The 21,209-nt window shown below is 47.8% G+C and overlaps 14 non-coding genes across 14 annotated transcripts; all 14 read left to right on the top strand.

Moving 5' to 3' along the window:
- The first annotated feature begins 920 nt into the window (after positions 1 to 920).
- On the top strand, positions 921 to 1,111 carry LOC142690099 (U2 spliceosomal RNA). Its single transcript, XR_012858907.1, has one exon. It is a non-coding gene; the product is annotated as a U2 spliceosomal RNA (small nuclear RNA).
- A 1,280-nt stretch (positions 1,112 to 2,391) lies between these two features.
- On the top strand, positions 2,392 to 2,582 carry LOC142690098 (U2 spliceosomal RNA). The gene has a single exon (XR_012858906.1). It is a non-coding gene; the product is annotated as a U2 spliceosomal RNA (small nuclear RNA).
- A 1,300-nt stretch (positions 2,583 to 3,882) lies between these two features.
- On the top strand, positions 3,883 to 4,073 carry LOC142690095 (U2 spliceosomal RNA). The gene has a single exon (XR_012858904.1). It is a non-coding gene; the product is annotated as a U2 spliceosomal RNA (small nuclear RNA).
- Positions 4,074 to 5,369: 1,296 nt separating this feature from the next.
- On the top strand, positions 5,370 to 5,560 carry LOC142690094 (U2 spliceosomal RNA). The gene has a single exon (XR_012858903.1). It is a non-coding gene; the product is annotated as a U2 spliceosomal RNA (small nuclear RNA).
- A 1,280-nt stretch (positions 5,561 to 6,840) lies between these two features.
- Positions 6,841 to 7,031, top strand: LOC142690093 (U2 spliceosomal RNA). Its single transcript, XR_012858902.1, has one exon. It is a non-coding gene; the product is annotated as a U2 spliceosomal RNA (small nuclear RNA).
- Positions 7,032 to 8,315: 1,284 nt separating this feature from the next.
- Positions 8,316 to 8,506, top strand: LOC142690092 (U2 spliceosomal RNA). Its single transcript, XR_012858901.1, has one exon. It is a non-coding gene; the product is annotated as a U2 spliceosomal RNA (small nuclear RNA).
- Positions 8,507 to 9,794: 1,288 nt separating this feature from the next.
- On the top strand, positions 9,795 to 9,985 carry LOC142690091 (U2 spliceosomal RNA). The gene has a single exon (XR_012858900.1). It is a non-coding gene; the product is annotated as a U2 spliceosomal RNA (small nuclear RNA).
- A 1,284-nt stretch (positions 9,986 to 11,269) lies between these two features.
- Positions 11,270 to 11,460, top strand: LOC142690090 (U2 spliceosomal RNA). Its single transcript, XR_012858899.1, has one exon. It is a non-coding gene; the product is annotated as a U2 spliceosomal RNA (small nuclear RNA).
- Positions 11,461 to 12,741: 1,281 nt separating this feature from the next.
- Positions 12,742 to 12,932, top strand: LOC142690089 (U2 spliceosomal RNA). The gene has a single exon (XR_012858898.1). It is a non-coding gene; the product is annotated as a U2 spliceosomal RNA (small nuclear RNA).
- A 1,291-nt stretch (positions 12,933 to 14,223) lies between these two features.
- On the top strand, positions 14,224 to 14,414 carry LOC142690088 (U2 spliceosomal RNA). Its single transcript, XR_012858897.1, has one exon. It is a non-coding gene; the product is annotated as a U2 spliceosomal RNA (small nuclear RNA).
- Positions 14,415 to 15,722: 1,308 nt separating this feature from the next.
- Positions 15,723 to 15,913, top strand: LOC142690087 (U2 spliceosomal RNA). The gene has a single exon (XR_012858896.1). It is a non-coding gene; the product is annotated as a U2 spliceosomal RNA (small nuclear RNA).
- Positions 15,914 to 17,185: 1,272 nt separating this feature from the next.
- LOC142690355 (U2 spliceosomal RNA) lies at positions 17,186 to 17,376 on the top strand. Its single transcript, XR_012859139.1, has one exon. It is a non-coding gene; the product is annotated as a U2 spliceosomal RNA (small nuclear RNA).
- A 1,291-nt stretch (positions 17,377 to 18,667) lies between these two features.
- Positions 18,668 to 18,858, top strand: LOC142690085 (U2 spliceosomal RNA). Its single transcript, XR_012858895.1, has one exon. It is a non-coding gene; the product is annotated as a U2 spliceosomal RNA (small nuclear RNA).
- Positions 18,859 to 20,150: 1,292 nt separating this feature from the next.
- Positions 20,151 to 20,341, top strand: LOC142690083 (U2 spliceosomal RNA). The gene has a single exon (XR_012858893.1). It is a non-coding gene; the product is annotated as a U2 spliceosomal RNA (small nuclear RNA).
- The last annotated feature ends 868 nt before the right edge of the window (positions 20,342 to 21,209 follow it).

The following is a 21,209-nucleotide window of genomic DNA, read 5'->3' as shown; positions in this document are numbered from 1 at the left end:
AGTGGAGTGGAGTAGGGGAACAGCAAACAGCCAATAAAGCAGCCCGCCCGCTCGCCTGCCCGCCACAATGGACCTACCTGTGTACACTAGATGGATGTGATGGAATGTACTGTCGTCCCTACATTTCAAGAAGAAGTAAGAATTGCAGTTGCAACAAAGCCTTGCTTGCCTACAAAGAGAGCAGCAATTTGGATTTGTTACTATGTTACCTAGAAGAATAACAAACTGTGCAAGGATGGAGGTTGTAGGAGCAAGGAGAAGTTGTCTGTAAAGTTGGTGGATGCCTATTTTCCATTTTGCAGTCCCTTGTCTCCCTCTTGTGGCCTCCTGGAGGCAACTAGCTGTGCAAAAAAAAGACAGCCTGGCGGCCGGCTGTTGCAGTGTTGCCCTCTCAGGCAACACTGAGTGACTGACTGAGCCTCACCGTCTTATATAAAGTTCAGACGGAACTTTGCACGTGTCATAGTGGAGCCCTCAGGATTCCAGAGCCAGCTTTCTGACATCATAATGGGGCCTCAGAGATAAAAGCCTGGGCCCAGGCAGTGTTGGTCAGTGCTGCTCAGCAGGCAGCACTGGACTGGACTGGATTACAGCTGATACAAGGTGTGAAGGAACAAGGGGTGGCTGTGGGCATGCACTTGCTGCCGCTGCCAGTGTTTATCTGCATGGCAGCAGGGCATTTGGGCGTTGCCAGGAAGGCGTTTTTATGTAGATTCCTCCTCTTTCAGCACTGCATTGTGGTGCAAGCAAAAGAAGCAAATCCTGTCTGGCTTCCTCTCCGGCCTTTATTCACCTCCCGTGTAGCTGTGAGTGTGTGAGCCTGCAGGGCCCCATGGAATTGCCTAGAAGTAGGCTGAATCGCTGCAAGGGCTGAACAGCAGTATCGGGCAGGCTCGGGCAACGCGCGGCCCGTTCGGGTTATCGCTTCTCGGCCTTTTGGCTAAGATCAAGTGTAGTATCTGTTCTTATCAGTTTAATATCTGATACGTCCCCTATCTGGGGACCATATATTAAATGGATTTTTAGAACAGGGAGATGGAAATAGAGCTTGCTCTGTCCACTCCACGCATTGACCTGGTATTGCAGTATTTCCAGGACCGGTGCACCCTTTCCTTATGTGTTGACTAAAAGCAGATTCCAAAAGTGTTTTTTGTCTTTGCTATTGTTTCTGTCTTTCTGAAGGGATCTCCCCTTTTAATCCCATTATTTCAACACCTGTTGGACAATGCATGAGTGATAATGAGCTCATTGATTAAATGCAATTAATGAATAGATTGCCACCTCTTGTTGTGTGTCGTCTGTGTTTCTGTGTTTCCGGCATTTCACATTGGAACACCTCATTCACCTTCCTTGTCTTCTCTCCGCCCTCCCTTTTAGGTAAGTTAAAGAGCTGCACCTGAGCCAGCCACTGATTGATTGATTGATTGATTGATTGATTGATTGATTGATTGATGCAGCACAACAGTCAAATAGTGGAGTGGAGTAGGGGAACAGCAAACAGCCAATAAAGCAGCCCGCCCGCTCGCCTGCCCGCCACAATGGACCTACCTGTGTACACTAGATGGATGTGATGGAATGTACTGTCGTCCCTACATTTCAAGAAGAAGTAAGAATTGCAGTTGCAACAAAGCCTTGCTTGCCTACAAAGAGAGCAGCAATTTGGATTTGTTACTATGTTACCTAGAAGAATAACAAACTGTGCAAGGATGGAGGTTGTAGGAGCAAGGAGAAGTTGTCTGTAAAGTTGGTGGATGCCTATTTTCCATTTTGCAGTCCCTTGTCTCCCTCTTGTGGCCTCCTGGAGGCAACTAGCTGTGCAAAAAAAAGACAGCCTGGCGGCCGGCTGTTGCAGTGTTGCCCTCTCAGGCAACACTGAGTGACTGACTGAGCCTCACCGTCTTATATAAAGTTCAGACGGAACTTTGCACGTGTCATAGTGGAGCCCTCAGGATTCCAGAGCCAGCTTTCTGACATCATAATGGGGCCTCAGAGATAAAAGCCTGGGCCCAGGCAGTGTTGGTCAGTGCTGCTCAGCAGGCAGCACTGGACTGGACTGGATTACAGCTGATACAAGGTGTGAAGGAACAAGGGGTGGCTGTGGGCATGCACTTGCTGCCGCTGCCAGTGTTTATCTGCATGGCAGCAGGGCATTTGGGCGTTGCCAGGAAGGCGTTTTTATGTAGATTCCTCCTCTTTCAGCACTGCATTGTGGTGCAAGCAAAAGAAGCAAATCCTGTCTGGCTTCCTCTCCGGCCTTTATTCACCTCCCGTGTAGCTGTGAGTGTGTGAGCCTGCAGGGCCCCATGGAATTGCCTAGAAGTAGGCTGAATCGCTGCAAGGGCTGAACAGCAGTATCGGGCAGGCTCGGGCAACGCGCGGCCCGTTCGGGTTATCGCTTCTCGGCCTTTTGGCTAAGATCAAGTGTAGTATCTGTTCTTATCAGTTTAATATCTGATACGTCCCCTATCTGGGGACCATATATTAAATGGATTTTTAGAACAGGGAGATGGAAATAGAGCTTGCTCTGTCCACTCCACGCATTGACCTGGTATTGCAGTATTTCCAGGACCGGTGCACCCTTTCCTTATGTGTTGACTAAAAGCAGATTCCAAAAGTGTTTTTTGTCTTTGCTATTGTTTCTGTCTTTCTGAAGGGATCTCCCCTTTTAATCCCATTATTTCAACACCTGTTGGACAATGCATGAGTGATAATGAGCTCATTGATTAAATGCAATTAATGAATAGATTGCCACCTCTTGTTGTGTGTCGTCTGTGTTTCTGTGTTTCCGGCATTTCACATTGGAACACCTCATTCACCTTCCTTGTCTTCTCTCCGCCCTCCCTTTTAGGTAAGTTAAAGAGCTGCACCTGAGCCAGCCACTGATTGATTGATTGATTGATTGATTGATTGATTGATTGATTGATTGATTGATGCAGCACAACAGTCAAATAGTGGAGTGGAGTAGGGGAACAGCAAACAGCCAATAAAGCAGCCTGCCCGCTCGCCTGCCCGCTCGCCTGCCCGCCACAATGGACCTACCTGTGTACACTAGATGGATGTGATGGAATGTACTGTCGTCCCTACATTTCAAGAAGAAGTAAGAATTGCAGTTGCAACAAAGCCTTGCTTGCCTACAAAGAGAGCAGCAATTTGGATTTGTTACTATGTTACCTAGAAGAATAACAAACTGTGCAAGGATGGAGGTTGTAGGAGCAAGGAGAAGTTGTCTGTAAAGTTGGTGGATGCCTATTTTCCATTTTGCAGTCCCTTGTCTCCCTCTTGTGGCCTCCTGGAGGCAACTAGCTGTGCAAAAAAAAGACAGCCTGGCGGCCGGCTGTTGCAGTGTTGCCCTCTCAGGCAACACTGAGTGACTGACTGAGCCTCACCGTCTTATATAAAGTTCAGACGGAACTTTGCACGTGTCATAGTGGAGCCCTCAGGATTCCAGAGCCAGCTTTCTGACATCATAATGGGGCCTCAGAGATAAAAGCCTGGGCCCAGGCAGTGTTGGTCAGTGCTGCTCAGCAGGCAGCACTGGACTGGACTGGATTACAGCTGATACAAGGTGTGAAGGAACAAGGGGTGGCTGTGGGCATGCACTTGCTGCCGCTGCCAGTGTTTATCTGCATGGCAGCAGGGCATTTGGGCGTTGCCAGGAAGGCGTTTTTATGTAGATTCCTCCTCTTTCAGCACTGCATTGTGGTGCAAGCAAAAGAAGCAAATCCTGTCTGGCTTCCTCTCCGGCCTTTATTCACCTCCCGTGTAGCTGTGAGTGTGTGAGCCTGCAGGGCCCCATGGAATTGCCTAGAAGTAGGCTGAATCGCTGCAAGGGCTGAACAGCAGTATCGGGCAGGCTCGGGCAACGCGCGGCCCGTTCGGGTTATCGCTTCTCGGCCTTTTGGCTAAGATCAAGTGTAGTATCTGTTCTTATCAGTTTAATATCTGATACGTCCCCTATCTGGGGACCATATATTAAATGGATTTTTAGAACAGGGAGATGGAAATAGAGCTTGCTCTGTCCACTCCACGCATTGACCTGGTATTGCAGTATTTCCAGGACCGGTGCACCCTTTCCTTATGTGTTGACTAAAAGCAGATTCCAAAAGTGTTTTTTGTCTTTGCTATTGTTTCTGTCTTTCTGAAGGGATCTCCCCTTTTAATCCCATTATTTCAACACCTGTTGGACAATGCATGAGTGATAATGAGCTCATTGATTAAATGCAATTAATGAATAGATTGCCACCTCTTGTTGTGTGTCGTCTGTGTTTCTGTGTTTCCGGCATTTCACATTGGAACACCTCATTCACCTTCCTTGTCTTCTCTCTGCCCTCCCTTTTAGGTAAGTTAAAGAGCTGCACCTGAGCCAGCCACTGATTGATTGATTGATTGATTGATTGATTGATTGATTGATTGATTGATTGATTGATTGATGCAGCACAACAGTCAAATAGTGGAGTGGAGTAGGGGAACAGCAAACAGCCAATAAAGCAGCCCGCCCGCTCGCCTGCCCGCCACAATGGACCTACCTGTGTACACTAGATGGATGTGATGGAATGTACTGTCGTCCCTACATTTCAAGAAGAAGTAAGAATTGCAGTTGCAACAAAGCCTTGCTTGCCTACAAAGAGAGCAGCAATTTGGATTTGTTACTATGTTACCTAGAAGAATAACAAACTGTGCAAGGATGGAGGTTGTAGGAGCAAGGAGAAGTTGTCTGTAAAGTTGGTGGATGCCTATTTTCCATTTTGCAGTCCCTTGTCTCCCTCTTGTGGCCTCCTGGAGGCAACTAGCTGTGCAAAAAAAAGACAGCCTGGCGGCCGGCTGTTGCAGTGTTGCCCTCTCAGGCAACACTGAGTGACTGACTGAGCCTCACCGTCTTATATAAAGTTCAGACGGAACTTTGCACGTGTCATAGTGGAGCCCTCAGGATTCCAGAGCCAGCTTTCTGACATCATAATGGGGCCTCAGAGATAAAAGCCTGGGCCCAGGCAGTGTTGGTCAGTGCTGCTCAGCAGGCAGCACTGGACTGGACTGGATTACAGCTGATACAAGGTGTGAAGGAACAAGGGGTGGCTGTGGGCATGCACTTGCTGCCGCTGCCAGTGTTTATCTGCATGGCAGCAGGGCATTTGGGCGTTGCCAGGAAGGCGTTTTTATGTAGATTCCTCCTCTTTCAGCACTGCATTGTGGTGCAAGCAAAAGAAGCAAATCCTGTCTGGCTTCCTCTCCGGCCTTTATTCACCTCCCGTGTAGCTGTGAGTGTGTGAGCCTGCAGGGCCCCATGGAATTGCCTAGAAGTAGGCTGAATCGCTGCAAGGGCTGAACAGCAGTATCGGGCAGGCTCGGGCAACGCGCGGCCCGTTCGGGTTATCGCTTCTCGGCCTTTTGGCTAAGATCAAGTGTAGTATCTGTTCTTATCAGTTTAATATCTGATACGTCCCCTATCTGGGGACCATATATTAAATGGATTTTTAGAACAGGGAGATGGAAATAGAGCTTGCTCTGTCCACTCCACGCATTGACCTGGTATTGCAGTATTTCCAGGACCGGTGCACCCTTTCCTTATGTGTTGACTAAAAGCAGATTCCAAAAGTGTTTTTTGTCTTTGCTATTGTTTCTGTCTTTCTGAAGGGATCTCCCCTTTTAATCCCATTATTTCAACACCTGTTGGACAATGCATGAGTGATAATGAGCTCATTGATTAAATGCAATTAATGAATAGATTGCCACCTCTTGTTGTGTGTCGTCTGTGTTTCTGTGTTTCCGGCATTTCACATTGGAACACCTCATTCACCTTCCTTGTCTTCTCTCCGCCCTCCCTTTTAGGTAAGTTAAAGAGCTGCACCTGAGCCAGCCACTGATTGATTGATTGATTGATTGATTGATTGATTGATTGATTGATGCAGCACAACAGTCAAATAGTGGAGTGGAGTAGGGGAACAGCAAACAGCCAATAAAGCAGCCTGCCCGCTCGCCTGCCCGCCACAATGGACCTACCTGTGTACACTAGATGGATGTGATGGAATGTACTGTCGTCCCTACATTTCAAGAAGAAGTAAGAATTGCAGTTGCAACAAAGCCTTGCTTGCCTACAAAGAGAGCAGCAATTTGGATTTGTTACTATGTTACCTAGAAGAATAACAAACTGTGCAAGGATGGAGGTTGTAGGAGCAAGGAGAAGTTGTCTGTAAAGTTGGTGGATGCCTATTTTCCATTTTGCAGTCCCTTGTCTCCCTCTTGTGGCCTCCTGGAGGCAACTAGCTGTGCAAAAAAAAGACAGCCTGGCGGCCGGCTGTTGCAGTGTTGCCCTCTCAGGCAACACTGAGTGACTGACTGAGCCTCACCGTCTTATATAAAGTTCAGACGGAACTTTGCACGTGTCATAGTGGAGCCCTCAGGATTCCAGAGCCAGCTTTCTGACATCATAATGGGGCCTCAGAGATAAAAGCCTGGGCCCAGGCAGTGTTGGTCAGTGCTGCTCAGCAGGCAGCACTGGACTGGACTGGATTACAGCTGATACAAGGTGTGAAGGAACAAGGGGTGGCTGTGGGCATGCACTTGCTGCCGCTGCCAGTGTTTATCTGCATGGCAGCAGGGCATTTGGGCGTTGCCAGGAAGGCGTTTTTATGTAGATTCCTCCTCTTTCAGCACTGCATTGTGGTGCAAGCAAAAGAAGCAAATCCTGTCTGGCTTCCTCTCCGGCCTTTATTCACCTCCCGTGTAGCTGTGAGTGTGTGAGCCTGCAGGGCCCCATGGAATTGCCTAGAAGTAGGCTGAATCGCTGCAAGGGCTGAACAGCAGTATCGGGCAGGCTCGGGCAACGCGCGGCCCGTTCGGGTTATCGCTTCTCGGCCTTTTGGCTAAGATCAAGTGTAGTATCTGTTCTTATCAGTTTAATATCTGATACGTCCCCTATCTGGGGACCATATATTAAATGGATTTTTAGAACAGGGAGATGGAAATAGAGCTTGCTCTGTCCACTCCACGCATTGACCTGGTATTGCAGTATTTCCAGGACCGGTGCACCCTTTCCTTATGTGTTGACTAAAAGCAGATTCCAAAAGTGTTTTTTGTCTTTGCTATTGTTTCTGTCTTTCTGAAGGGATCTCCCCTTTTAATCCCATTATTTCAACACCTGTTGGACAATGCATGAGTGATAATGAGCTCATTGATTAAATGCAATTAATGAATAGATTGCCACCTCTTGTTGTGTGTCGTCTGTGTTTCTGTGTTTCCGGCATTTCACATTGGAACACCTCATTCACCTTCCTTGTCTTCTCTCCGCCCTCCCTTTTAGGTAAGTTAAAGAGCTGCACCTGAGCCAGCCACTGATTGATTGATTGATTGATTGATTGATTGATTGATTGATTGATTGATGCAGCACAACAGTCAAATAGTGGAGTGGAGTAGGGGAACAGCAAACAGCCAATAAAGCAGCCCGCCCGCTCGCCTGCCCGCCACAATGGACCTACCTGTGTACACTAGATGGATGTGATGGAATGTACTGTCGTCCCTACATTTCAAGAAGAAGTAAGAATTGCAGTTGCAACAAAGCCTTGCTTGCCTACAAAGAGAGCAGCAATTTGGATTTGTTACTATGTTACCTAGAAGAATAACAAACTGTGCAAGGATGGAGGTTGTAGGAGCAAGGAGAAGTTGTCTGTAAAGTTGGTGGATGCCTATTTTCCATTTTGCAGTCCCTTGTCTCCCTCTTGTGGCCTCCTGGAGGCAACTAGCTGTGCAAAAAAAAGACAGCCTGGCGGCCGGCTGTTGCAGTGTTGCCCTCTCAGGCAACACTGAGTGACTGACTGAGCCTCACCGTCTTATATAAAGTTCAGACGGAACTTTGCACGTGTCATAGTGGAGCCCTCAGGATTCCAGAGCCAGCTTTCTGACATCATAATGGGGCCTCAGAGATAAAAGCCTGGGCCCAGGCAGTGTTGGTCAGTGCTGCTCAGCAGGCAGCACTGGACTGGACTGGATTACAGCTGATACAAGGTGTGAAGGAACAAGGGGTGGCTGTGGGCATGCACTTGCTGCCGCTGCCAGTGTTTATCTGCATGGCAGCAGGGCATTTGGGCGTTGCCAGGAAGGCGTTTTTATGTAGATTCCTCCTCTTTCAGCACTGCATTGTGGTGCAAGCAAAAGAAGCAAATCCTGTCTGGCTTCCTCTCCGGCCTTTATTCACCTCCCGTGTAGCTGTGAGTGTGTGAGCCTGCAGGGCCCCATGGAATTGCCTAGAAGTAGGCTGAATCGCTGCAAGGGCTGAACAGCAGTATCGGGCAGGCTCGGGCAACGCGCGGCCCGTTCGGGTTATCGCTTCTCGGCCTTTTGGCTAAGATCAAGTGTAGTATCTGTTCTTATCAGTTTAATATCTGATACGTCCCCTATCTGGGGACCATATATTAAATGGATTTTTAGAACAGGGAGATGGAAATAGAGCTTGCTCTGTCCACTCCACGCATTGACCTGGTATTGCAGTATTTCCAGGACCGGTGCACCCTTTCCTTATGTGTTGACTAAAAGCAGATTCCAAAAGTGTTTTTTGTCTTTGCTATTGTTTCTGTCTTTCTGAAGGGATCTCCCCTTTTAATCCCATTATTTCAACACCTGTTGGACAATGCATGAGTGATAATGAGCTCATTGATTAAATGCAATTAATGAATAGATTGCCACCTCTTGTTGTGTGTCGTCTGTGTTTCTGTGTTTCCGGCATTTCACATTGGAACACCTCATTCACCTTCCTTGTCTTCTCTCCGCCCTCCCTTTTAGGTAAGTTAAAGAGCTGCACCTGAGCCAGCCACTGATTGATTGATTGATTGATTGATTGATTGATTGATTGATTGATTGATTGATGCAGCACAACAGTCAAATAGTGGAGTGGAGTAGGGGAACAGCAAACAGCCAATAAAGCAGCCCGCCCGCTCGCCTGCCCGCCACAATGGACCTACCTGTGTACACTAGATGGATGTGATGGAATGTACTGTCGTCCCTACATTTCAAGAAGAAGTAAGAATTGCAGTTGCAACAAAGCCTTGCTTGCCTACAAAGAGAGCAGCAATTTGGATTTGTTACTATGTTACCTAGAAGAATAACAAACTGTGCAAGGATGGAGGTTGTAGGAGCAAGGAGAAGTTGTCTGTAAAGTTGGTGGATGCCTATTTTCCATTTTGCAGTCCCTTGTCTCCCTCTTGTGGCCTCCTGGAGGCAACTAGCTGTGCAAAAAAAAGACAGCCTGGCGGCCGGCTGTTGCAGTGTTGCCCTCTCAGGCAACACTGAGTGACTGACTGAGCCTCACCGTCTTATATAAAGTTCAGACGGAACTTTGCACGTGTCATAGTGGAGCCCTCAGGATTCCAGAGCCAGCTTTCTGACATCATAATGGGGCCTCAGAGATAAAAGCCTGGGCCCAGGCAGTGTTGGTCAGTGCTGCTCAGCAGGCAGCACTGGACTGGACTGGATTACAGCTGATACAAGGTGTGAAGGAACAAGGGGTGGCTGTGGGCATGCACTTGCTGCCGCTGCCAGTGTTTATCTGCATGGCAGCAGGGCATTTGGGCGTTGCCAGGAAGGCGTTTTTATGTAGATTCCTCCTCTTTCAGCACTGCATTGTGGTGCAAGCAAAAGAAGCAAATCCTGTCTGGCTTCCTCTCCGGCCTTTATTCACCTCCCGTGTAGCTGTGAGTGTGTGAGCCTGCAGGGCCCCATGGAATTGCCTAGAAGTAGGCTGAATCGCTGCAAGGGCTGAACAGCAGTATCGGGCAGGCTCGGGCAACGCGCGGCCCGTTCGGGTTATCGCTTCTCGGCCTTTTGGCTAAGATCAAGTGTAGTATCTGTTCTTATCAGTTTAATATCTGATACGTCCCCTATCTGGGGACCATATATTAAATGGATTTTTAGAACAGGGAGATGGAAATAGAGCTTGCTCTGTCCACTCCACGCATTGACCTGGTATTGCAGTATTTCCAGGACCGGTGCACCCTTTCCTTATGTGTTGACTAAAAGCAGATTCCAAAAGTGTTTTTTGTCTTTGCTATTGTTTCTGTCTTTCTGAAGGGATCTCCCCTTTTAATCCCATTATTTCAACACCTGTTGGACAATGCATGAGTGATAATGAGCTCATTGATTAAATGCAATTAATGAATAGATTGCCACCTCTTGTTGTGTGTCGTCTGTGTTTCTGTGTTTCCGGCATTTCACATTGGAACACCTCATTCACCTTCCTTGTCTTCTCTCCGCCCTCCCTTTTAGGTAAGTTAAAGAGCTGCACCTGAGCCAGCCACTGATTGATTGATTGATTGATTGATTGATTGATTGATTGATTGATTGATGCAGCACAACAGTCAAATAGTGGAGTGGAGTAGGGGAACAGCAAACAGCCAATAAAGCAGCCCGCCCGCTCGCCTGCCCGCCACAATGGACCTACCTGTGTACACTAGATGGATGTGATGGAATGTACTGTCGTCCCTACATTTCAAGAAGAAGTAAGAATTGCAGTTGCAACAAAGCCTTGCTTGCCTACAAAGAGAGCAGCAATTTGGATTTGTTACTATGTTACCTAGAAGAATAACAAACTGTGCAAGGATGGAGGTTGTAGGAGCAAGGAGAAGTTGTCTGTAAAGTTGGTGGATGCCTATTTTCCATTTTGCAGTCCCTTGTCTCCCTCTTGTGGCCTCCTGGAGGCAACTAGCTGTGCAAAAAAAAGACAGCCTGGCGGCCGGCTGTTGCAGTGTTGCCCTCTCAGGCAACACTGAGTGACTGACTGAGCCTCACCGTCTTATATAAAGTTCAGACGGAACTTTGCACGTGTCATAGTGGAGCCCTCAGGATTCCAGAGCCAGCTTTCTGACATCATAATGGGGCCTCAGAGATAAAAGCCTGGGCCCAGGCAGTGTTGGTCAGTGCTGCTCAGCAGGCAGCACTGGACTGGACTGGATTACAGCTGATACAAGGTGTGAAGGAACAAGGGGTGGCTGTGGGCATGCACTTGCTGCCGCTGCCAGTGTTTATCTGCATGGCAGCAGGGCATTTGGGCGTTGCCAGGAAGGCGTTTTTATGTAGATTCCTCCTCTTTCAGCACTGCATTGTGGTGCAAGCAAAAGAAGCAAATCCTGTCTGGCTTCCTCTCCGGCCTTTATTCACCTCCCGTGTAGCTGTGAGTGTGTGAGCCTGCAGGGCCCCATGGAATTGCCTAGAAGTAGGCTGAATCGCTGCAAGGGCTGAACAGCAGTATCGGGCAGGCTCGGGCAACGCGCGGCCCGTTCGGGTTATCGCTTCTCGGCCTTTTGGCTAAGATCAAGTGTAGTATCTGTTCTTATCAGTTTAATATCTGATACGTCCCCTATCTGGGGACCATATATTAAATGGATTTTTAGAACAGGGAGATGGAAATAGAGCTTGCTCTGTCCACTCCACGCATTGACCTGGTATTGCAGTATTTCCAGGACCGGTGCACCCTTTCCTTATGTGTTGACTAAAAGCAGATTCCAAAAGTGTTTTTTGTCTTTGCTATTGTTTCTGTCTTTCTGAAGGGATCTCCCCTTTTAATCCCATTATTTCAACACCTGTTGGACAATGCATGAGTGATAATGAGCTCATTGATTAAATGCAATTAATGAATAGATTGCCACCTCTTGTTGTGTGTCGTCTGTGTTTCTGTGTTTCCGGCATTTCACATTGGAACACCTCATTCACCTTCCTTGTCTTCTCTCCGCCCTCCCTTTTAGGTAAGTTAAAGAGCTGCACCTGAGCCAGCCACTGATTGATTGATTGATTGATTGATTGATTGATTGATTGATTGATTGCAGCACAACAGTCAAATAGTGGAGTGGAGTAGGGGAACAGCAAACAGCCAATAAAGCAGCCCGCCCGCTCGCCTGCCCGCCACAATGGACCTACCTGTGTACACTAGATGGATGTGATGGAATGTACTGTCGTCCCTACATTTCAAGAAGAAGTAAGAATTGCAGTTGCAACAAAGCCTTGCTTGCCTACAAAGAGAGCAGCAATTTGGATTTGTTACTATGTTACCTAGAAGAATAACAAACTGTGCAAGGATGGAGGTTGTAGGAGCAAGGAGAAGTTGTCTGTAAAGTTGGTGGATGCCTATTTTCCATTTTGCAGTCCCTTGTCTCCCTCTTGTGGCCTCCTGGAGGCAACTAGCTGTGCAAAAAAAAGACAGCCTGGCGGCCGGCTGTTGCAGTGTTGCCCTCTCAGGCAACACTGAGTGACTGACTGAGCCTCACCGTCTTATATAAAGTTCAGACGGAACTTTGCACGTGTCATAGTGGAGCCCTCAGGATTCCAGAGCCAGCTTTCTGACATCATAATGGGGCCTCAGAGATAAAAGCCTGGGCCCAGGCAGTGTTGGTCAGTGCTGCTCAGCAGGCAGCACTGGACTGGACTGGATTACAGCTGATACAAGGTGTGAAGGAACAAGGGGTGGCTGTGGGCATGCACTTGCTGCCGCTGCCAGTGTTTATCTGCATGGCAGCAGGGCATTTGGGCGTTGCCAGGAAGGCGTTTTTATGTAGATTCCTCCTCTTTCAGCACTGCATTGTGGTGCAAGCAAAAGAAGCAAATCCTGTCTGGCTTCCTCTCCGGCCTTTATTCACCTCCCGTGTAGCTGTGAGTGTGTGAGCCTGCAGGGCCCCATGGAATTGCCTAGAAGTAGGCTGAATCGCTGCAAGGGCTGAACAGCAGTATCGGGCAGGCTCGGGCAACGCGCGGCCCGTTCGGGTTATCGCTTCTCGGCCTTTTGGCTAAGATCAAGTGTAGTATCTGTTCTTATCAGTTTAATATCTGATACGTCCCCTATCTGGGGACCATATATTAAATGGATTTTTAGAACAGGGAGATGGAAATAGAGCTTGCTCTGTCCACTCCACGCATTGACCTGGTATTGCAGTATTTCCAGGACCGGTGCACCCTTTCCTTATGTGTTGACTAAAAGCAGATTCCAAAAGTGTTTTTTGTCTTTGCTATTGTTTCTGTCTTTCTGAAGGGATCTCCCCTTTTAATCCCATTATTTCAACACCTGTTGGACAATGCATGAGTGATAATGAGCTCATTGATTAAATGCAATTAATGAATAGATTGCCACCTCTTGTTGTGTGTCGTCTGTGTTTCTGTGTTTCCGGCATTTCACATTGGAACACCTCATTCACCTTCCTTGTCTTCTCTCCGCCCTCCCTTTTAGGTAAGTTAAAGAGCTGCACCTGAGCCAGCCACTGATTGATTGATTGATTGATTGATTGATTGATTGATTGATTGATTGATTGATGCAGCACAACAGTCAAATAGTGGAGTGGAGTAGGGGAACAGCAAACAGCCAATAAAGCAGCCCGCCCGCTCGCCTGCCCGCCACAATGGACCTACCTGTGTACACTAGATGGATGTGATGGAATGTACTGTCGTCCTCCCTACATTTCAAGAAGAAGTAAGAATTGCAGTTGCAACAAAGCCTTGCTTGCCTACAAAGAGAGCAGCAATTTGGATTTGTTACTATGTTACCTAGAAGAATAACAAACTGTGCAAGGATGGAGGTTGTAGGAGCAAGGAGAAGTTGTCTGTAAAGTTGGTGGATGCCTATTTTCCATTTTGCAGTCCCTTGTCTCCCTCTTGTGGCCTCCTGGAGGCAACTAGCTGTGCAAAAAAAAGACAGCCTGGCGGCCGGCTGTTGCAGTGTTGCCCTCTCAGGCAACACTGAGTGACTGACTGAGCCTCACCGTCTTATATAAAGTTCAGACGGAACTTTGCACGTGTCATAGTGGAGCCCTCAGGATTCCAGAGCCAGCTTTCTGACATCATAATGGGGCCTCAGAGATAAAAGCCTGGGCCCAGGCAGTGTTGGTCAGTGCTGCTCAGCAGGCAGCACTGGACTGGACTGGATTACAGCTGATACAAGGTGTGAAGGAACAAGGGGTGGCTGTGGGCATGCACTTGCTGCCGCTGCCAGTGTTTATCTGCATGGCAGCAGGGCATTTGGGCGTTGCCAGGAAGGCGTTTTTATGTAGATTCCTCCTCTTTCAGCACTGCATTGTGGTGCAAGCAAAAGAAGCAAATCCTGTCTGGCTTCCTCTCCGGCCTTTATTCACCTCCCGTGTAGCTGTGAGTGTGTGAGCCTGCAGGGCCCCATGGAATTGCCTAGAAGTAGGCTGAATCGCTGCAAGGGCTGAACAGCAGTATCGGGCAGGCTCGGGCAACGCGCGGCCCGTTCGGGTTATCGCTTCTCGGCCTTTTGGCTAAGATCAAGTGTAGTATCTGTTCTTATCAGTTTAATATCTGATACGTCCCCTATCTGGGGACCATATATTAAATGGATTTTTAGAACAGGGAGATGGAAATAGAGCTTGCTCTGTCCACTCCACGCATTGACCTGGTATTGCAGTATTTCCAGGACCGGTGCACCCTTTCCTTATGTGTTGACTAAAAGCAGATTCCAAAAGTGTTTTTTGTCTTTGCTATTGTTTCTGTCTTTCTGAAGGGATCTCCCCTTTTAATCCCATTATTTCAACACCTGTTGGACAATGCATGAGTGATAATGAGCTCATTGATTAAATGCAATTAATGAATAGATTGCCACCTCTTGTTGTGTGTCGTCTGTGTTTCTGTGTTTCCGGCATTTCACATTGGAACACCTCATTCACCTTCCTTGTCTTCTCTCCGCCCTCCCTTTTAGGTAAGTTAAAGAGCTGCACCTGAGCCAGCCACTGATTGATTGATTGATTGATTGATTGATTGATTGATTGATTGATTGATTGATTGATTGATTGATTGATTGATGCAGCACAACAGTCAAATAGTGGAGTGGAGTAGGGGAACAGCAAACAGCCAATAAAGCAGCCCGCCCGCTCGCCTGCCCGCCACAATGGACCTACCTGTGTACACTAGATGGATGTGATGGAATGTACTGTCGTCCCTACATTTCAAGAAGAAGTAAGAATTGCAGTTGCAACAAAGCCTTGCTTGCCTACAAAGAGAGCAGCAATTTGGATTTGTTACTATGTTACCTAGAAGAATAACAAACTGTGCAAGGATGGAGGTTGTAGGAGCAAGGAGAAGTTGTCTGTAAAGTTGGTGGATGCCTATTTTCCATTTTGCAGTCCCTTGTCTCCCTCTTGTGGCCTCCTGGAGGCAACTAGCTGTGCAAAAAAAAGACAGCCTGGCGGCCGGCTGTTGCAGTGTTGCCCTCTCAGGCAACACTGAGTGACTGACTGAGCCTCACCGTCTTATATAAAGTTCAGACGGAACTTTGCACGTGTCATAGTGGAGCCCTCAGGATTCCAGAGCCAGCTTTCTGACATCATAATGGGGCCTCAGAGATAAAAGCCTGGGCCCAGGCAGTGTTGGTCAGTGCTGCTCAGCAGGCAGCACTGGACTGGACTGGATTACAGCTGATACAAGGTGTGAAGGAACAAGGGGTGGCTGTGGGCATGCACTTGCTGCCGCTGCCAGTGTTTATCTGCATGGCAGCAGGGCATTTGGGCGTTGCCAGGAAGGCGTTTTTATGTAGATTCCTCCTCTTTCAGCACTGCATTGTGGTGCAAGCAAAAGAAGCAAATCCTGTCTGGCTTCCTCTCCGGCCTTTATTCACCTCCCGTGTAGCTGTGAGTGTGTGAGCCTGCAGGGCCCCATGGAATTGCCTAGAAGTAGGCTGAATCGCTGCAAGGGCTGAACAGCAGTATCGGGCAGGCTCGGGCAACGCGCGGCCCGTTCGGGTTATCGCTTCTCGGCCTTTTGGCTAAGATCAAGTGTAGTATCTGTTCTTATCAGTTTAATATCTGATACGTCCCCTATCTGGGGACCATATATTAAATGGATTTTTAGAACAGGGAGATGGAAATAGAGCTTGCTCTGTCCACTCCACGCATTGACCTGGTATTGCAGTATTTCCAGGACCGGTGCACCCTTTCCTTATGTGTTGACTAAAAGCAGATTCCAAAAGTGTTTTTTGTCTTTGCTATTGTTTCTGTCTTTCTGAAGGGATCTCCCCTTTTAATCCCATTATTTCAACACCTGTTGGACAATGCATGAGTGATAATGAGCTCATTGATTAAATGCAATTAATGAATAGATTGCCACCTCTTGTTGTGTGTCGTCTGTGTTTCTGTGTTTCCGGCATTTCACATTGGAACACCTCATTCACCTTCCTTGTCTTCTCTCCGCCCTCCCTTTTAGGTAAGTTAAAGAGCTGCACCTGAGCCAGCCACTGATTGATTGATTGATTGATTGATTGATTGATTGATGCAGCACAACAGTCAAATAGTGGAGTGGAGTAGGGGAACAGCAAACAGCCAATAAAGCAGCCCGCCCGCTCGCCTGCCCGCCACAATGGACCTACCTGTGTACACTAGATGGATGTGATGGAATGTACTGTCGTCCCTACATTTCAAGAAGAAGTAAGAATTGCAGTTGCAACAAAGCCTTGCTTGCCTACAAAGAGAGCAGCAATTTGGATTTGTTACTATGTTACCTAGAAGAATAACAAACTGTGCAAGGATGGAGGTTGTAGGAGCAAGGAGAAGTTGTCTGTAAAGTTGGTGGATGCCTATTTTCCATTTTGCAGTCCCTTGTCTCCCTCTTGTGGCCTCCTGGAGGCAACTAGCTGTGCAAAAAAAAGACAGCCTGGCGGCCGGCTGTTGCAGTGTTGCCCTCTCAGGCAACACTGAGTGACTGACTGAGCCTCACCGTCTTATATAAAGTTCAGACGGAACTTTGCACGTGTCATAGTGGAGCCCTCAGGATTCCAGAGCCAGCTTTCTGACATCATAATGGGGCCTCAGAGATAAAAGCCTGGGCCCAGGCAGTGTTGGTCAGTGCTGCTCAGCAGGCAGCACTGGACTGGACTGGATTACAGCTGATACAAGGTGTGAAGGAACAAGGGGTGGCTGTGGGCATGCACTTGCTGCCGCTGCCAGTGTTTATCTGCATGGCAGCAGGGCATTTGGGCGTTGCCAGGAAGGCGTTTTTATGTAGATTCCTCCTCTTTCAGCACTGCATTGTGGTGCAAGCAAAAGAAGCAAATCCTGTCTGGCTTCCTCTCCGGCCTTTATTCACCTCCCGTGTAGCTGTGAGTGTGTGAGCCTGCAGGGCCCCATGGAATTGCCTAGAAGTAGGCTGAATCGCTGCAAGGGCTGAACAGCAGTATCGGGCAGGCTCGGGCAACGCGCGGCCCGTTCGGGTTATCGCTTCTCGGCCTTTTGGCTAAGATCAAGTGTAGTATCTGTTCTTATCAGTTTAATATCTGATACGTCCCCTATCTGGGGACCATATATTAAATGGATTTTTAGAACAGGGAGATGGAAATAGAGCTTTCTCTGTCCACTCCACGCATTGACCTGGTATTGCAGTATTTCCAGGACCGGTCCACCCTTTCCTTATGTGTTGACTAAAAGCAGATTCCAAAAGTGTTTTTGTCTTTGCTATTGTTTCTGTCTTTCTGAAGGGATCTCCCCTTTTAATCCCATTATTTCAACACCTGTTGGACAATGCATGAGTGATAATGAGCTCATTGATTAAATGCAATTAATGAATAGATTGCCACCTCTTGTTGTGTGTCGTCTGTGTTTCTGTGTTTCCGGCATTTCACTTTGGAACACCTCATTCACCTTCCTTGTCTTCTCTCCGCCCTCCCTTTTAGGTAAGTTAAAGAGCTGCACCTGAGCCAGCCACTGATTGATTGATTGATTGATTGATTGATTGATTGATTGATTGATTGATTGATTGATGCAGCACAACAGTCAAATAGTGGAGTGGAGTAGGGGAACAGCAAACAGCCAATAAAGCAGCCCGCCCGCTCGCCTGCCCGCCACAATGGACCTACCTGTGTACACTAGATGGATGTGATGGAATGTACTGTCGTCCCTACATTTCAAGAAGAAGTAAGAATTGCAGTTGCAACAAAGCCTTGCTTGCCTACAAAGAGAGCAGCAATTTGGATTTGTTACTATGTTACCTAGAAGAATAACAAACTGTGCAAGGATGGAGGTTGTAGGAGCAAGGAGAAGTTGTCTGTAAAGTTGGTGGATGCCTATTTTCCATTTTGCAGTCCCTTGTCTCCCTCTTGTGGCCTCCTGGAGGCAACTAGCTGTGCAAAAAAAAGACAGCCTGGCGGCCGGCTGTTGCAGTGTTGCCCTCTCAGGCAACACTGAGTGACTGACTGAGCCTCACCGTCTTATATAAAGTTCAGACGGAACTTTGCACGTGTCATAGTGGAGCCCTCAGGATTCCAGAGCCAGCTTTCTGACATCATAATGGGGCCTCAGAGATAAAAGCCTGGGCCCAGGCAGTGTTGGTCAGTGCTGCTCAGCAGGCAGCACTGGACTGGACTGGATTACAGCTGATACAAGGTGTGAAGGAACAAGGGGTGGCTGTGGGCATGCACTTGCTGCCGCTGCCAGTGTTTATCTGCATGGCAGCAGGGCATTTGGGCGTTGCCAGGAAGGCGTTTTTATGTAGATTCCTCCTCTTTCAGCACTGCATTGTGGTGCAAGCAAAAGAAGCAAATCCTGTCTGGCTTCCTCTCCGGCCTTTATTCACCTCCCGTGTAGCTGTGAGTGTGTGAGCCTGCAGGGCCCCATGGAATTGCCTAGAAGTAGGCTGAATCGCTGCAAGGGCTGAACAGCAGTATCGGGCAGGCTCGGGCAACGCGCGGCCCGTTCGGGTTATCGCTTCTCGGCCTTTTGGCTAAGATCAAGTGTAGTATCTGTTCTTATCAGTTTAATATCTGATACGTCCCCTATCTGGGGACCATATATTAAATGGATTTTTAGAACAGGGAGATGGAAATAGAGCTTGCTCTGTCCACTCCACGCATTGACCTGGTATTGCAGTATTTCCAGGACCGGTGCACCCTTTCCTTATGTGTTGACTAAAAGCAGATTCCAAAAGTGTTTTTTGTCTTTGCTATTGTTTCTGTCTTTCTGAAGGGATCTCCCCTTTTAATCCCATTATTTCAACACCTGTTGGACAATGCATGAGTGATAATGAGCTCATTGATTAAATGCAATTAATGAATAGATTGCCACCTCTTGTTGTGTGTCGTCTGTGTTTCTGTGTTTCCGGCATTTCACATTGGAACACCTCATTCACCTTCCTTGTCTTCTCTCCGCCCTCCCTTTTAGGTAAGTTAAAGAGCTGCACCTGAGCCAGCCACTGATTGATTGATTGATTGATTGATTGATTGATTGATTGATTGATTGATTGATTGATGCAGCACAACAGTCAAATAGTGGAGTGGAGTAGGGGAACAGCAAACAGCCAATAAAGCAGCCCGCCCGCTCGCCTGCCCGCCACAATGGACCTACCTGTGTACACTAGATGGATGTGATGGAATGTACTGTCGTCCCTACATTTCAAGAAGAAGTAAGAATTGCAGTTGCAACAAAGCCTTGCTTGCCTACAAAGAGAGCAGCAATTTGGATTTGTTACTATGTTACCTAGAAGAATAACAAACTGTGCAAGGATGGAGGTTGTAGGAGCAAGGAGAAGTTGTCTGTAAAGTTGGTGGATGCCTATTTTCCATTTTGCAGTCCCTTGTCTCCCTCTTGTGGCCTCCTGGAGGCAACTAGCTGTGCAAAAAAAAGACAGCCTGGCGGCCGGCTGTTGCAGTGTTGCCCTCTCAGGCAACACTGAGTGACTGACTGAGCCTCACCGTCTTATATAAAGTTCAGACGGAACTTTGCACGTGTCATAGTGGAGCCCTCAGGATTCCAGAGCCAGCTTTCTGACATCATAATGGGGCCTCAGAGATAAAAGCCTGGGCCCAGGCAGTGTTGGTCAGTGCTGCTCAGCAGGCAGCACTGGACTGGACTGGATTACAGCTGATACAAGGTGTGAAGGAACAAGGGGTGGCTGTGGGCATGCACTTGCTGCCGCTGCCAGTGTTTATCTGCATGGCAGCAGGGCATTTGGGCGTTGCCAGGAAGGCGTTTTTATGTAGATTCCTCCTCTTTCAGCACTGCATTGTGGTGCAAGCAAAAGAAGCAAATCCTGTCTGGCTTCCTCTCCGGCCTTTATTCACCTCCCGTGTAGCTGTGAGTGTGTGAGCCTGCAGGGCCCCATGGAATTGCCTAGAAGTAGGCTGAATCGCTGCAAGGGCTGAACAGCAGTATCGGGCAGGCTCGGGCAACGCGCGGCCCGTTCGGGTTATCGCTTCTCGGCCTTTTGGCTAAGATCAAGTGTAGTATCTGTTCTTATCAGTTTAATATCTGATACGTCCCCTATCTGGGGACCATATATTAAATGGATTTTTAGAACAGGGAGATGGAAATAGAGCTTGCTCTGTCCACTCCACGCATTGACCTGGTATTGCAGTATTTCCAGGACCGGTGCACCCTTTCCTTATGTGTTGACTAAAAGCAGATTCCAAAAGTGTTTTTTGTCTTTGCTATTGTTTCTGTCTTTCTGAAGGGATCTCCCCTTTTAATCCCATTATTTCAACACCTGTTGGACAATGCATGAGTGATAATGAGCTCATTGATTAAATGCAATTAATGAATAGATTGCCACCTCTTGTTGTGTGTCGTCTGTGTTTCTGTGTTTCCGGCATTTCACATTGGAACACCTCATTCACCTTCCTTGTCTTCTCTCCGCCCTCCCTTTTAGGTAAGTTAAAGAGCTGCACCTGAGCCAGCCACTGATTGATTGATTGATTGATTGATTGATTGATTGATTGATTGATTGATTGATGCAGCACAACAGTCAAATAGTGGAGTGGAGTAGGGGAACAGCAAACAGCCAATAAAGCAGCCCGCCCGCTCGCCTGCCCGCCACAATGGACCTACCTGTGTACACTAGATGGATGTGATGGAATGTACTGTCGTCCCTACATTTCAAGAAGAAGTAAGAATTGCAGTTGCAACAAAGCCTTGCTTGCCTACAAAGAGAGCAGCAATTTGGATTTGTTACTATGTTACCTAGAAGAATAACAAACTGTGCAAGGATGGAGGTTGTAGGAGCAAGGAGAAGTTGTCTGTAAAGTTGGTGGATGCCTATTTTCCATTTTGCAGTCCCTTGTCTCCCTCTTGTGGCCTCCTGGAGGCAACTAGCTGTGCAAAAAAAAGACAGCCTGGCGGCCGGCTGTTGCAGTGTTGCCCTCTCAGGCAACACTGAGTGACTGACTGAGCCTCACCGTCTTATATAAAGTTCAGACGGAACTTTGCACGTGTCATAGTGGAGCCCTCAGGATTCCAGAGCCAGCTTTCTGA

The sequence above is a fragment of the Rhinoderma darwinii genome (assembly GCF_050947455.1).
Source record: "Rhinoderma darwinii isolate aRhiDar2 chromosome 5 unlocalized genomic scaffold, aRhiDar2.hap1 SUPER_5_unloc_33, whole genome shotgun sequence".
Lineage (NCBI taxonomy): Eukaryota > Metazoa > Chordata > Amphibia > Anura > Rhinodermatidae > Rhinoderma > Rhinoderma darwinii.
Note: the sequence above shows the minus strand (reverse complement) of the source record. Positions and strands in the feature narration are given on the sequence as shown.